The sequence below is a fragment of the Epinephelus fuscoguttatus genome, linkage group LG24 (assembly GCF_011397635.1).
Source record: "Epinephelus fuscoguttatus linkage group LG24, E.fuscoguttatus.final_Chr_v1".
Classification (NCBI taxonomy): Eukaryota; Metazoa; Chordata; class Actinopteri; order Perciformes; family Serranidae; genus Epinephelus; species Epinephelus fuscoguttatus.
The window spans coordinates 20,695,031-20,709,433 of NC_064775.1; the positions used below are offsets into that span (position 1 = coordinate 20,695,031).

A 14,403-nucleotide genomic window follows, 5' to 3' on the forward strand; every position below is an offset into this window, starting at 1 on the left:
AATATTAAGTATAGTAAAGAAATTGCAACAAAAAATAATACAGTCAAATCTAAAGTGTAAAATCAAAAGCATATCCATTAGGTTCTCCTAGTTGCACAACACACTTTTCCCAGGGGGTTTTGGTTTTGTTCATTTATTACCATAAACTTTTTACCTTGCTTTGGTTGCTAAGGTCTTTTGTGCTGTGGTCTAGGTATTTCTTGCTAAGTATAAGATCAAGACAAGGAGAAAACAATAAAAACTTAAGGGAACGTTTTAAGGAAACCGTAAGGAGAAGACTTAAGGGTGTTTCGTGCAACTGATTTTATTTTGAGGAAACCTTAACTAGGACTTTAAGGAAAATCTTAACTTGAAGTGTTTTGTGCAACCAGCCCCTGAGCTAATTTGGTGGACAAGGGGTAATGGGGGTTCTGGGTGGAACCTTTCACAGATGGCTCTAAGCATGACACTTTATGTTGGGTTCTAGGTAGAACCCTCTGAAAAGGCTCCACGTGGAACCTTTATAAGGGGTTCTACTAGGAATCTAAAAGGGTTCACCTATGGGGACAAGCCAAAGAACCCCATATGGTTCTAGTTAGCACCTTGATTTCTGAGAACGTAGGACTGACAGTGACAATTCATTACAGACATGGACCATGGACTCAACTCTTTTGGTGTAGGTCTAGGGCTGATGGGAAACAGTGTTCATTAAAGAAAATTTAATATATCTACAATTAAAGTATTTCTTTACATAAAAATGTGCTTTTGTGTCTGAAGTAAAAGAATCCAAGGTTGCCTTTCGGGGCCTCTGCTGCCTTTGTGACTGGATGTCGAGATTGTAAAAGGAAAGGAATTTAAAGTGAATACTCCAATATTGTCTTCACTGCCTTCGGTATTGCAGCTTGAGATTTTTTTTTTAGTTACTTTATTCTATGAGCCAGAATAAAACCTTCCTTCATGAAGCAGCTCAGATCTCTGCATAAGGAATTAAGGCATGACAAGCGGCTTAACTTTAAATTTAATAAACAGGGATGAAACACAGCCAAACAAGTGTGTGGCCACGAGTCAAATTGTTTTCAAGTTAGCAGCCAAGGTGCCTTCCAACATCTGGCAGCGCTGGGGAAAAAAACATTAAAATGAGGGGAAAACAAGAGAGAGGGAAGAATATGTATGTACAAATCAACGTAGAAGGAAAAATACAATAAATGTGTTTCATACTATGCATTTTCTTCTGGATAATTTTCAGTATTTCCTGATATGCCGCAAATATGCATGTGGTCACCTATGGCTGCAGGTGCTACAGTTGATTTATACTGTAAGTAAAGAGAAGTAATGAGGTCATTTTTGAGTGAGGGCAAAGCTGCTCTCATCTCGTCCTGAATGATCACCTGCACTGTGACACAGGAGGTAACAGTGGCTGTGAAAACCATCCTCCTGTAATAACTTACAGGTCAGAGTGATAAACTACCTGCAGGGGTTTGAGGGCTAAAGCTGCACATTGGATGTAAATATCATCGTCTGTGTCAAGAGAGGAAATTTCCATCTTTTTCAAGAGTAAAACAACATTATCTATTTATCCAAAGGCAGGTTTCATTCTCAATTCAAATCTGCAAGCAAGTCAAAAATGGTCCATATATTCTATGTGCATAAAATATGAGGTATATTTTCTATATTTTAGAGGCACAAATTAGCTCAGGCTATAAAATGCTGTAGTATGTGGCATTGACACATGTTGTATACTTGGTACTGATTCAGCCTACTTAACATTACAGTAATTATAATAAGATTAAAACAAATCTAAAGAGTTTAACCTAATAAAATAAAAGTTAAAATCACCATAATACATTGAGTAGGCAGCAAACAATGGTAATACAGCAGGAGTATAACGTTTAATTGCTTTCATTGCAGCCTTCAAGTGTGCATACAATATGCTCAATGCAATTATTTCTGCATGTGGCCTTAATTACTGTTTTCCTTTTTATTATGTCATTATTAGTCCAATTTTTAATATTTAATTGGGATTTGCAGCAGCATAACTATGGTTATTGTTTCTGTGTGCCTTTTGCCTGAGGGTATTACTTGATGCTACCTGCTGTTGTTTTAAAGGGAAAAATTGTACGCAAGAGAGCTGAGTGTCTGAACCTGGTGAGAGAAGAAGTTGGGTGTACTAACTGTGTTGCTGTGTAGGCACTGAAAAGAAAGTGGAGCCCACCCAACCAAGATTAAATGGAGAATGTTACCCATCAAGAATTCAGCTTTACAGGCTGAAATTAGCACCCATCACCCACCGAATGCAGGTTAATTGTTGGCAGTGGTGTGTAAATTCTTCAGACCGTCCACCACTTTTGCGTACAGAGAAAGTCAAAACAGAAAGACATGTCATAACCTCAACATATTAGGTAATCTATTAGCCATAGTTATTTGTTTTGACGGACAGCTGGGTTTCACTGAATTCTAACTGAGGACCATCAATAAAAAGTTGTGTATGCACATACTATACTCACCTACATATTACTGTATCAACTTTACTACCTTATGTGCCAATTTCATCTGAAGAAAAAGCTGGACCACACATGACATATTTTATTAAACTTGATATTTATCAAGGGACAACCTTCAGGGCTGAAAAATGAACCCAACAAGGCCGTGCCAAAAACTGCAGTTCTCTAGATGCAAGTAGATCCCACAGACCTCCATGTTAAAATGCCCAACTTGACAGCAGAAACATTTTACTGCCTGGTACAAAAAACGATTTGGTCTCTATAGCTAATTCTACAGATAATTTCCTCATTTATAACAACTGTACAGGGGTTGAATTTGTATATAACTTAGCCATTTAAATTTTATTAAGGCTTAAAGTTATGCATAACTAAAGGGAAATTTCGGTTTATTTCAACCCGTCTCCTATCGTCCTAAATTTGTTTCAAGTGACTAGTGACATAGAAATAATAGTTAGCATGTTAGCTGTTAGCCTAGATACAGCCGTAGCGTCAGACCTGTTAAAATGTAAGTCAACGGGCATCCCTTCAAGTGCAAGTAGAAGGGAAGGCAAGTAGTGTTAGTCCGCTATTTTCTCCAAATTTTACCAAACCTCAAGAGAGGTGGCTCCCTAGCTAGGCTAGCTATGGATTCCAAATCCGGAGAAGTAAAGTTTTGGACAAGAATAGAGAATTTGACAGTGTGTGGACAGCTTCATTTGCTTGTACCGCCAGCTCGGTAAAGTTAAAGTTCCAAATAATTATTAATTGTCCACTGCAGAGTGGCCACATTGTGGTGAAACATATTAATGAATGTTCATTTAGACCTAATAGTAATGTTGATTGGCTAATTTAGGTTTAGATATCTATGTTACCTTCATTGTAAGGCTAAAATATGTGTTGTGGCTTTAGACAGATTTTGTTTTTTTATAGTTTTGGTCAGAAATGTCTCTGTTGATAGTAAAGGTTGCTGACCCCTGGCCTAGCCCTAACAGTGCCAGCCTCTCGTGCAAACACGGTCTCTTCTGGCTTCAAAAGACCAAGATTGCAACAGCCAAAATGCCAATCTCGAGGCTTCAAAATTGAAGTCTGCAAAACAATTGGTGATGTCATGGTAGCTATGTCTGTTATTTTTACAGGCTATGGTATTTATGTGTTATATTTATTTAAAGTTTATATTAAAGCTATATTAAATTCACAATTGAGCAGAGTTGAATATATATATATATATATATATATATATATATATATATATATTATTATATTTTATATAATAAAAATAATGAATGATCAATCATTTAACCCTAACCCTAAATTAAATGACATCTAAATAATCTAAATGGTATTCTGTCATTTAGTGCATAGATATTAAAAGTGGCAGACAAAAAGAAAAAAAAAAAGATAATATCAGATCCTGGTTACAGCACAACATTACACTCAATTCATCCAGTATCTTGTATCCACAGCTGTAGAAGATGCTACTAGACAAGTCTTTCTAATAAACTCTAACAACTCAGTGAGAAGAAGTGACTTACTTTTGTTAAAACAAGTTTGTGTTTACCTATTCTTTATATCGTAACCACCTTGGATGACAAAATAGATTATTCTCACTTATCACCAAAGTGTTTTCCTCAGTTGGAAGTAACAGATTTTTTCTGTTTGACTCGACTTCTCACAAACTCTCCAACTCTGTAGCCATTAATTCTTATTTCCCTGCTCTATTAACCCTTTTACTGACTTCTTCTGATTACTTGTTGATATATAGGCCCATTAGCAGTTTTACTCAATTGCTAGAGATCCGACTGCTTGTGTGGCACCTGAAGCCATTCATACACATCTCACTTTGAAAATACAAACTCATTAGCTCTGAGCAGTGATCGACTGTCGGACCATTGGATCTGAGGAGACGCCACTCGATTAATGACGACCCAACGGGCGTTCATTGATTGGGAAGGTGGCGGGCGCTAATCTGTAGGGGGATAAACATAATCATTTGCGGAAGTGAGTGAGGATTCCTCCTAAGTGCTGAAGTGTTGAAGGGAAAGTTTGTTTGAGGAGGCCCTTGGAGAGTTAAAAATAATCATTAAAGCCTGCCTAGTTTGATGGAGAGGGACGAGTCCTTCCGTGTGTCCATTTCCAAAGAGGAAGCCTTGATGTGACTCAAGTGCACTCAAGAGCCGGCAAAGAGGAAATGAAAAACCATGGGAAGTTACTCTTAACTTAGAAGAATATGCACATCCTTAACAATCAACCCCCAAAAAGACTTCAAAGAAATTTGGTCCACTTTCCTGTAATTGCTGCTGTCTGAACTTTTTGAGTAATTTATGTGTATCTACCTTGATCTTTGTCGCTGAAATTCAAGTTTAAAGCCACAGATTTAAATGCATGAACTGCACTAAAACAAAAAGTTCATTGCAGTCCAGCACCACCCTTTTTTTCAACTGTTAAAACACACTGACGCTGTTAAAAGCCTCCCAAATTGACTCGAGCCAACACTGAATATTAGAAAGGACTTTCTGTTCTCTAACTTGGCTCATAATGTAGTGAAGAGAAAAGCCTGCAGCAGGGAGAAGACATTTATAAAGTTTTTTTTATTAATTTATTTTGTGTTGTTTTAATTTATTTTTCATTGTTTCTCCTCACTTCACTTTGTCCTCCAGGCAGTGCTTTCGGTGGGATGATATTTAAACAGCGCAGTGTTGATTCTTAACGATGCCCTGACAAAGAATACATGTTCAACAGCGTGTCACCAACAAGTTTAACACTGCTCAGTCTCCACAGACTCTTCACAAATTCTTCTCAGTGTCGAGTCAGTCTGCATACTAAAGAGTCTTTTTCTAAACTTCTTTCTGCGCAGTTAAAACTCACTGACACATCACAGTCACTTAGAAGCTGCTCTATGATATTAACCTGGCAAACGGGATGGAAACTGAATCTGGATTCATTTTACAAATTCCTCCGAGGACTTGTGTCATTTTGAATTCTGCTCATTTATGCTGACTCAGAAGCAAAATTATTTCAGCTTAAAAATACCCCAAGTAATAGCACTTATCTTTGAAATGTGCCTTCTTGGAGTGCAAAACAATCTCCAGTATTATCCCAAGATGTTCATTTGAGTTGGGAACTGGCACCACTGACAATACAGGCCAATGAAGAGTCAGATTTATGTTTTACAAAATGGTTTGTTTTTGGCCGTGTTTGAACAATAGGCTATTGAAAACCTAAAAGTTTGGTAATAATAATAATAAAATAAAATGAATACAATAAAAATCAGTTTTTTAACAAGTCAGCTATCACCAAAAAATAAATAAAAAAAAAAAACCTCGCTTTACAGGTTGCCTATCCAAGCAGCTTACTACAACCTACATTTATGTTTATTGTTAGGTCCCATTACAGGTGTTATTGGCACGTCTTACTGGTAGGAGGCCCTGGGGCAGACCCAGAACACGCTGAAGAGATTACATATCTCATCTAGCCTTGGAACGCCTTGGGGTCCCCCAGGAGGAGTTGGAAGGTGTTGCTGGGGACAGTGACGACTAGGGTGCTTTGCCTGGCCTGCTGCCCCAGTGGATGGATGGATGGATGGATAGATGGATGGATGGTTGAATGTACTGATGGATGGATGGATTGATGTTAGGCTATGATCTCTAGTAGTCTCTGTAGTAATAATGATGTGGCCAAAGGGGGAAGTCAGGTGATGTAGTATAAAGAGCTACAAAAGGTGTTTTCAGACCAAACAGTTCTGGGGACTCCCTGAGAGTAATTTCCCAATTGGTAGTTCCTCCACAGAACTATAAACCCTCAAGAGCTTCCTCTGTGTGCCTGTGCACCACCAATAGGAATGCTAACGTGACATACTGTTGGTGGAACAATGTCACTTTTACATTGACGAGTCAAAATTGCATGTATCTCCACCATTGTATCTATGCTCAGTTAAGCCTGGACTTCACTGTTAGTCCATTTGTTCGTGTTTTCTTTTCACTTTTTTGTCATGAGCTGCTTGTGTTTTGTGTTGTTACACACCTAACAGGTTTTTAAAAATGATAGTTGCTGGTACTGCATTGGCTGTGTTCGACCCATCAATGTACACTTATATAACTCATGGTTCTTCTTGTACTGGGAGAGTACCTACTCTGAAATAAAAGCTGAAAAGTCCCTCAAAAAATGTCCTAAGAACAACAATCGTTCCTAGTGTTTGTGGTGTGGACATAATGAAAAGAGGGGTTCTTCAAACTAGGTTCCTACAACTATGAAAAAGTTACTCTGGTGCGAAAAAAGTCTGTGGACAAAGGAGATCAGGGCGGATTAGGACTCTGACCCATGAAACCACTGTTTGTGTCCCATGTAAAACCAAGAAAGTTAAGTTCAGTGCCTACCATTAAGTAACATCACATATTAAATGTAAGGTAACTTATGTACGTCACTTACATTATGTACCAATAGCTATGACTTATTTCAACCCAAACCATGATCCTTTTTGTATACCTACATATATACTACATAGTTTTGTTGCAAAACTGCAACAATTTTTAACCTCATGTAAAAAACTGTGATTGTTAAAAACGTTCGCCTCTTACTGGTAGTGTCCAGTGTTTACGACATTTGGGGAGTCATGGCAAACAAAAGGTCTAAACTCATTGGCAAAATTTATCTTCCCTTAATTTGCCATGATAAATGAAAAAGATTAAAGTACATCATAAAGTGATTAAAGTATGACGTTTAACTTGATGTAACTATGTAAAGGATGCAATTATGTTAAGAGATGTCAATATTGACTTTTTGTTTCTTAAGGGACACAAACTGCTGTCACCTGGTTGAATGTCTAGTGTTTGTTTGACCACCTCCTCCCTGTGCAACCTGCTTTCACTTCAAAGTTGTCAGTAGTGACGTCAGACAACGACAAAAAAAAAAGCCGTACAACCACGTGTGTTAGTTGTTGAAGAAGAAAAAAAAGTGAATTAAGTGTGTTGTGCCAGTGCATTTATTTTGAAAGACTGCACGTAAACTGAACATTTCCTGTAAAAATGGAAGTGTATTTTGAAAGAGGACAATACATGTATAGGCAGAGCATGACATGACATCCCAGAACGTCAGCAACCAACGCACCCAGGGTGGGGTAGGGCGGACTTTCTGGCTATGGTGTCACAACATTAACCACCCATTGCGCGCTGTTGTTGAACCTGGGAATGTGTCCCCACGACAAAAGATCCTAAATAACTTTCCACTGGCATTGTTACTACGGTGCTGGTGGTAATTTTAACACATTACCTGCCACCATCACATAATGGGATATTATTAGTATCATCTTCAAATGTGGTCCTGCGCCTTGAGTGAATTGTTTGCATTCTTAGGATTCAAATATTAAAACTTGATTAAATCTGCCGTTATGTCTGTGGTCTACCATGTTTTTAAAATCTGTTCTAGTGTGCACCAGGCATATGTTTACTGTTTCATAAGTGTGCCATCGTTCCTGCTCTCTTTCCAGCTCAGCAGGAAGTCTGCTGCCTGCTTGTCTTGCTTATGATAAAATATTTACATAGTTGACGATGATACTGCCTAGTGTTAAATATGCTCCCTCGGAAACACAATCCTTTGTTCAATGAATAAATGAGTGAGCAAACATGTAAACATCGCCACTGATCTTGTATCACATTGTTAAGCAATGAAGCCTTGTACTTATGTGATCACTATAGCGCGCTTACATAAGTCGAACAAATGTAGGTGTTGGATTAAATGATGTTATGTCATCTTCAGTCCATATTTTCAGCTTTAATCTGAGAATAGTTTCCGTTATGCTTGAGCTGCAGATGCCTTTTTGTTTCTGCTGTGCAGCATCACCGGTAATTTAGCTGATTAAACTCAACAAAGCAGGGCTTTTTCATGTGGAATAAAACTGATTCTTAAAGAGCAAAGACTTCAAAGACTGTTTACTGGACTCACTAAACATAATTTCACTGATGCTTTGTTGTATTTTTAACCTCAAATATATTTTTTGTTGCCTGATCTGAAACTGTGAAAATTAGATACTTTATCTAAATGCACCTGACTGCTAAGGTTGCAGGTAATTTATTCAGTAGTAGCTAGTGGAAAATCCATGAAATGTATTCAGCATCATCATAATAAAATCAAAAGGTTTAACCTCAGATAGCCTGGATAGTGGGTGAGTAGCGTCTTTATCCAGCAAATGATTGAACAACAGATGTGACTGTTATGCATCTTCTTCATTACACTGCTTTAAAAATAATGACTTTCATTCTTAAAATTTATGGGAAGAAATTGATTAATGTAATGGACAGCCATAAAAGTACTCGTTTCCCATTTTGATTTGCTGGCAATGCTTCCAGGAAAAGTTTCACTCGAGCTTGCAGGAGAGGAGAGAGGCCCTTTCAGATTATTCCTTCAAGTGCTTTGATGGGATTATTGAAACAAAATCTATGACGCCTGTTTAAATCAAGGCTCTTTACAGCGCTTGACTGGGAGGAGAGGAGAGAGCCAAGAAAAATACAGCAACCACAACAAAGCTAAACGAGCAAAACCATACTGTAACGGGTCTTATTTGACTTTTTCTCTAACTGAGAATGTTGTCAGTGGTTGAAGAAGTACTGAAGTCTTTTACTTACAGGCTCAGTGTGTAGGATTGAGATGCACCTGTTGGCTGAAAATGAATGTAATCATAAGTATGTTTTCAGAAGTTTATAATCACCTGAGACTAAGAATTATTGTGTTGTCATTACCTTATAATGAGCTATGTATATCTACATATGGAGTGGGTGCTCTTCCACGGAGTCTGCCATGCTAATTCTACAGTAGCCCAGAATAGATAAATCAAATATTGGCTCTTCATGGGGCCTTATACGTTTTTACATTGGTCACCATAGTTCTTCTACACTCTTGGCAAACAGGAAAAGTTCCAGTTGGGTGAAATCTGCAACTTCACCTCTAGATGCCATGAAATTCTACACACTTGACCAGGCGTGTCCACTCTTTTTGGAATGGGGGCTAGCTGCTTCTCACATTGAAAAAAAGAAAAAAAAATCACATGCAAATTAGACAAATGCAAAGAGTTCATCTTTCTCTAAAAAAGTATTCAACTTTCCACTGCTTCTGAAGGAGGTGACCCTTGCTGTTAATTTATGCTTCTTTATTGTGGCCATGTCTACCTAGCAGGAAATTTCTGCCGCTAGGTAACAGAACGTTTGCTTGTGTACCGTCTCGTTCCCAGGAAGTCTAGAAGTGCATCGGGCTGTCCAAATCCATAACTCATCCAGTCCACAAGCGGCCTAAAGTGGACTTTCTGCAGACTTCCAGAAAGTCCGCTTGGGATGCAGACTTCACTGATGCCCACAATTCATTGCAATATGGACATGACGTTTCAGGTTGATTTCTTTTCAATAGCCGACTCAAAAACTTGTATGTGATATGTATATGTAAAACAGTTACTGTAGCCTAATAAAGCTACTTGAATTGTGTAGGCCAGACATAATATTCAACAACATCATGATACAGAAATAGATAGAAATAAAGGCTAGAGGATCATCAAAATGCAATGTATTATTGCAGCCTACCCTGTAGTTCGCACAGTGTAATGCCAAATATATAGGCTAGAAAACTGTCTGAAAAACAACAAAAGAAGATCTTCTAATGTAACTAAAAGTCCTAACCAAGCTATTTAGTCATAGCCCATTCCTTATTTACACCCATCTCTGTATATGAAGGTCTGAAGTCTATACGTTATACAGAGATATATTTTGTTCACTCACAAAACAACCCTATGCATGGGATTTATATCTTATTATCTGCAGGGACAGATGAGCAGACAAAATATGACAGCAGTGATTACCATGTAACAGATTGTAATCGTCACTTGAATGTGTCTATGGCAACGAGCAAAACAGACTTGAGGCCTGTCTACAAGCAGCTTGTGGTCTCTGCCCTTGCAGATTTAAGTGATGACAGTGACCTTGTCACAGTTCGTATGACTGAAGTCCATGAGGCCTCAGTTTGCATGCCCAGGGGTGGATATTTAGATGCAGCCTATGTCTGCTCTAGACCTTTAAGTAAAACTGTTACTGGACTATAAAAATATGCACTGTAAAAATTTGATTCAAGCAAAAGTTATAGACATAATAAAAGAAGTGAATCCAAAGCGATGCCTTAAAGGCGACTCCATTGGTTGCAAAAAGAAGCATTATGGTATAGAAGTCAATGAGAAAATTACCCTACTTTTCACTTTATTTTTAACCTCATAAACATTTTCCTAATGACTTTATGGTCTCAAGCACTAGTTTCAAGTCTTTTTCAGTACAGCATGATGCTCATTTTGTAAATTATAGTCCAATTTAGGGTAAAAAAGACAATAAGTCCTTAGGATGTGGCTACCTTGTGACGCCACTAGTCCCTCATAAACATTTTCCTAATGACTTTTTGGTTCCCAAGTCCAGGGACTTGGGAACCAAAGGGTTCGCCGTCTGGACCAAATATGGTGCATGGACTGGCAGCTGGAGGGGTTCCAGTTCACCTCCTGGGCACTGCTGAGGTGCCCCTGAGCATGGCACCGAAACCCCAAGGCTTCAAAATAGGAGCCCACACACTACATTTATTACAGTCTATGGTAAAAGTTTAGGAGCACAATGGGGGGTTCGGGTTGTCAGCAAACTTTCTGTTTTGTGTGTATTCAGAGGTTTTTCTTAAACCTCTAGTCTTAATACCTATTAGTGCAGTTGCCAACCTTGCTCAATGGAGAAGTACGCTCCTGTCAGGCCCTACTGAAGCCATGGCAACAATGCTGAAAGGGCATAACAAGACAAAAAGTCTCTTCATCAACCAATCAGTGTGGTCTCTCAAAAAACCTGGTGTTCGAGACACAATGTTGTAATTGGGGAGGACAGAGGGACAGTGCAGTGATTTAGAGGGTGAAAGGAAAACTTTGATTTCGAAAAAAAAAAAGACTCGGAGGAAGAAGAGTAAATTGAAAAGGAACCAAGGGCAGTGTTGCAATCAATGGCATTTTTCTTAAAGGATCCTCTGTGAGCAGGAGGGGAGGAAGGTTATGCAGCCTGTTACAAACTAAAATAGGACGGAGAAAAGAGGAGGGGAAAAGAAAAAGAAAAGTGCCAATTCAATACTCTGCAAATGCATAATACATCGAGCGAGAATTGAAAAGAGAAATTGGTTGGTGAGAGATAGAAAGCACCTATATAGTGTGAACATATTTTCAGTGTCGGGGGGAGAAAAAAAAAACCCAAGGAGATGTTTCTTTTATCTAGTGTGCATGTGAGCGTGTTTGTGTAAGGGAGTAAAAGTAAAGCCAGGCGATGAATTGGAAAGACCGATTGGGATTGGCAGATATTTCACATCTAATGTTGTTGATTGAGCTGACCAGACTTCCTCAACATCCAATTTGATTCAGTGGAGCAGAAAATGTGAGTCATTTTTTCTGTTTAACCTGCACAAGATTATATAAATAAATGGGCATGGTTTTGGCTGAGAGATATTAAGATTGAGGCTTTCGCTTAATGAAAATGTGGTAAACATAAACTGCTATTATTCAAGTGTAAATTGATGTGGGATTGGTATCAGCTGATGGGATGGAAAAGGAGTGACTGCAGTGCCGTGTAAGAAAAGTTGCAAGACAAAATTCGAGCGCATGATTCTAAAACCCCTGCTCCAACAGATTCCCACTCTCTCTGCGCTCCTTTATTGCCTTCGTAGCCGAAAAGCTCAATGGTGTTACTCTTCTTCAAACAAACACATTAAGAGAAAAGCGTTTTCTCTCCCCCCTTTCTCTCTCTTTCCCACGATGCACCGCTGTTCGCTAACAAGAGAGGACAGCCAATCGAAGTGACCCGCCTTAAGCTTGCCGGTTCCCCTGCTCTTGTTTTCTATTTGAAAAGCAGCACACACTCTCGCAGGCCGTTTAGCCAGTGCAGTAATGACAGAGGCAAACACTTGCCGGATCCAAAACGGGACAAACGGATGTGGTAACAGGCGTCAGAAGAGGATAGCAAAACAGCACTGAAACAGCCTTCCTTTGTTTTGGTTTTTCACATGTGAGAGCGGAGGGCTGCAGGGGTAATGCACTCACATTTTTACTGCAACAGTACATATATGTCACTGCATACTTCAAAGCCTCTGCTTGTATGTTAGCCCAAACGGCCTGGAGTACTCTGAAATGAGAAGATTCCTGCACAGCCAGGCTTTTTTTTTCTGGAACATTAAGCAAAGAAAAGCTCCACAAAGAAAAGAGCACCACAAGCAGCACAGGACTCAACAAACACGCACAATCTTCTCGTGGGGCAGAACCGTAACCTCAACATAAGGACGACACAGGCAGAGCTGAGAGAGACGTCCGTGTTTGTGTACAGGCTTATATGATCGTCTGGCCGTGTGTGAGCATTCTGTCTGTGCTGCATTCTGGTGCAGAATTGCAAAGCAGCACTACGAGACAAATAGAAAGAAGAAAGAAGAATGATATTTTAAAGAAGAAAACTACAGCCTGAGGGCGTTTTCTCTTGTGATCTATTGGGTTTCTTTGAAGGGAACCCTGGTGTGATTTGTGATGCTTATTTGAACCGGTTTGAATGAATCCCGAGTCAACAATAAGAAAGCCTGACAGGAGAGGCTTGGTCCACTTCAAAGCCAAGTCTTTGTGATGAAAACGTGGACCGACCAAAAATGATGCCGGACTTACACCAAACAACTTGTGCTAGAGTTTTGCTACTTCAGTCAAGATCACTTTAGTAAAAGAAAACTTTGTTTCCATTTGCAGTATTATATTTGGTGATATGGCTCTATTCTGGGGCCTCTCTGTCTTTCCTTGGGCCTACACAGAAAGCCTCTTACACACACCTATGTGGAAAGCTTAAGACAGAGAGAGCACACCTCTCCGCACTTCCATGCGCCTGTGTGGAAAGTCTTAAAGCAGAGAGAGCACACCTGTCTGACCTTCCACATGCAAATGAGGAAAGCCAGAGGCAGACAGAGCACACTTTCCTGCCCTTCCATGTGCCTACATGGAAAGCCTAAGACAGGGAGAGCAGCAGCAAAGACCCCCCGGGAACAGAACAGAGCAGCATCAATGAGAAACAGAAATGACACTGATAAATCAGATACAACATGAAAAGGAGGCGCTGGGGTGGAGCAGCTTGTAGAGGAGGCAGCAACAGTAGGCAGGTTAAATAGGGTGCCCTGAACGAGATACGCAGATTGGTTGCATAGAAAGGAATCATGTGATCTACCAGCTCTCCCTTCCATCAAGCAGCTGCTCCATCAGTTGATTGGGCTGTTTGAGATCAGCTGATGTAGCTGGGATGTGAGCTGAGTTTGACTTCATGTCATGAGTTTCTTGTTCTGTCTGACCAGCAGATATTCAATTTACAATTATATAAAGAAGAAGAAAAAAATGACCCTTTGCTTAACCAGTAAGGCAGTGTGGCGTCATTGTGACTGTGGTCATGGGGTCCACATTTCTCCTTAGTCATCAGTTCAAGGTCCACAAGAGCTGTCCATTAGTCATTCACTCTAAAGCAGGAAACAACACTTCAGAATAAAAGCTCTGTGCTGAAAATTCACTGCACTTAAAAATAAAGTTTGTTTTTTCAAAGTCACTTCCATTTAGAATGGACCTTTGACCCACTTTTGGACCGCGACCCCCTAGTTGGGAACCAAAGCAATCCACAGGTGCAAACATGTCTTAAAGCTATTCTAAAGGGGTATTCCACTGATTTTACACATGTAGCTCAGTTTACTTGTCACAAACAGTACTACTCAGCCTGTGAAAAAAATTGTAATGCAACTATATACTATTTCCTGTATTGCTTCATTATGGGAAATGACAGAGGCCATATTCTGGGTTGCTCGATCTTATTCTTATTTTGGTGCTTTCAGATGGTGAGCAGGCTAATTTTGTCACTCTTTGTTCACGTTTTCTGAATCCTGCAGATTAACT

At 39.4% G+C, this 14,403-nt stretch overlaps 1 protein-coding gene across 2 annotated transcripts in view; it reads right to left on the bottom strand.

Moving 5' to 3' along the window:
- LOC125884972 (neural cell adhesion molecule 2-like) overlaps positions 1–14,403 on the bottom strand; it is a 521,830-nt gene that overhangs the window by 36,155 nt on the left and 471,272 nt on the right. The window lies entirely within an intron of this gene.